This window comes from Tasmannia lanceolata, unplaced genomic scaffold, assembly GCF_043159265.1.
Source record: "Tasmannia lanceolata isolate RefF3 unplaced genomic scaffold, GAP_Taslan_0.1 ptg000038l, whole genome shotgun sequence".
Classification (NCBI taxonomy): Eukaryota; Viridiplantae; Streptophyta; class Magnoliopsida; order Canellales; family Winteraceae; genus Tasmannia; species Tasmannia lanceolata.
The window spans coordinates 247,501-250,000 of NW_027518715.1; positions in this window are offsets into that span (position 1 = coordinate 247,501).

Below are 2,500 nucleotides of genomic sequence, written 5' to 3' on the forward strand. Positions count from 1 at the left end.
GGGACTCCGGCACTTCCCGTGGCACTGATGGTTGGTTCCAAAGACAAAAGGCCGTGCAAGGCCACCGCACCGCGGATGATTTTGCTCGTGCTGGCGCCGTTGTGTGGCCAAAGAACATGCGCGAATGCTCGTGTCGGAAGGGTTGGTGTCCTGGCCCCGCGGGTGTCACGAATGCTCGGTTGCGAAGACCATGGGACCAGAGCCATGGCACGTCGGATGATGGCTCCAGCTGGCGCCCCGGCACTTTCTGTGGCATTGATGCTCGGTTTCAAAGACAAACGTGCGCAGGGCCAGGGGACCGCGGATGACTGCTCGTGCTGGCCCCGTTGGGCGGCATTGATGGTCGGTTGCAAAGAAAATGCGCGATTGCTCGTGTCGGGGCCCGGCAAGCCAAGGCCAAGCGAGCCATGGCACGTCGGATGATGGCTCCAGCTGGCGCCCCGGCACTTTCTGTGGCATTGATGCTCGGTTTCAAAGACAAACGTGCGCAGGGCCAGGGGACCGCGGATGACTGCTCGTGCTGGCCCCGTTGGGCGGCATTGATGGTCGGTTGCAAAGAAAATGCGCGATTGCTCGTGTCGGGGCCTGGCAAGCCAAGGCCAAGCGAGCCATGGCAACGCGGATGATGGCTCGCTAGTGCTGGCGCCGTGCACAGTGGCCTCGCACACTCGCCCTGCACGCTTCCCTTGCACGCAGCCTTGCACACTAGCCTCGCATGCGAGCCTTGCACCCTAGCCATGCAAACTAGCCTTGCACGGTAGCCATGCACACAAGCCGTGCACATTAGCCATGCGCACAAGCCCCGCACACTAGCCTTGCGCACAACCCTTGCACACAAGCCATGCACTCGAGCAATGCACACAAGCCTTGCACTCAAGCAATGCACACAAGCCCTGGACACTAGCCTTGCACACGGGCCTGGCACACAAGCCTTGGGCACTAGCCTTGCGCACTAGCGTTCCACATGAGCCTTGCACACTAGCCTTGGACACTAGCCTTGCACACAGGCCTTGCACACTAGGCATGCTTGGGCGAGCTGATCCCGCATCAAGTCGACGGGTCTAGGCATTCTTGGGCGCAGATCCCGCATCGTCTCGTCGCGTCTGGGCGCAAACACGTCGCGTCTCGTTGCGTCTTCAGAAGTCGTCGCTAACAGCACCTTTGGTTGCCACTGGTGGTTAGGCTGGTTGGTTGCGCAAACCCTATAGGAGGGTGGCATGCTGGTGGGCGTTTTTGCCCGGATAGGCACTAGAATGTGCAGATTTTGGGCGTTTTTGCCTGGATAGGCTAAGGAATGGGCATGCTTTGGGCGTTTTTGCCCGGATAGGCACCGGAATGCTTGGCCTTGGCTTGTCCTAGCAAGGCATTGCTGGGTTGGGCTCCCTTGGCCTTTTGGGCGCCTTGGACGATGTCTTGCGAAGACCATGGGCACAAGGCCATGGCATATGGTGAGGAAAGGACCACGGTTGCCAAGGTTAGGCACCGGAATGCTTGGCCTTGGCTTGCCAAAGCAGGGCATTGCTGGGTTGGGCTCCCTTGGCCTTCCGGGCGCCTTGGACACTGTCTTGGGAAGACCATGGGCACAAGGCCATGGCATATGGTGGGGAATGGACCACGGTTGCCAAGGCTAGGCATATAGAGAGGAATTGCATTTTTGCCCGGATAGGCACCGGAATGCTTGGCCTTGGCTTGCCATAGCAGGGCATTGCTGGGTTGGGCTCCCTTGGCCTTCCGGGGGCCTTGGACGCTGTCTTGGGAAGACCATGGGCACAAGGCCATGGCATATAGTGAGGAATGGACCACGGTTGGCAAGGCTAGGCATATAGAGAGGAATGGACCACGGTTGCCAAGGTTGCGCAAGTTTTGGGCATTTTTTGCCCGGATATGCCCAAGTATGCCCCGATAGGCCCGTTACGCCCCGGTATGAACGCGTATGCCCGGATAGACTCGGTATGCCTTGGGATACATGCGTATGCCCCGATAGGCTTGGTACGCCCCGATATGCGCACGTGTGCCCCAGTAGGGCTCGGTATGCCCCGGTATGTACGCGTGTGCCCCGATAGGCCCGGTATGCCCCGATATGCACACGTGTGCCCCAATAGGGGTCGGTATGCCCCGGTAGGTACGCGTGTGCCCCGTAATGCACGTTTCGCAGATCTCCCCGCATGTCCCGCCCCTATATGTAATACTTACTTACTTACTTACTTTCTTTCTTGCTTGCTTGCTTGCTTGCAATGGTTGGGAGTGCCCGGCATGCCCCGCTGCAGAGACCAAGGGCGCAATGACTTGGCACCGCGGATGCCGGGACTCCGGCACTTCCCGTGGCACTGATGGTTGGTTCCAAAGACAAAAGGCCGTGCAAGGCCACCGCACCGCGGATGATTTTGCTCGTGCTGGCGCCGTTGTGTGGCCAAAGAACATGCGCGAATGCTCGTGTCGGAAGGGTTGGTGTCCTGGCCCCGCGGGTGTCACGAATGCTCGGTTGCGAAGACCATGGGAC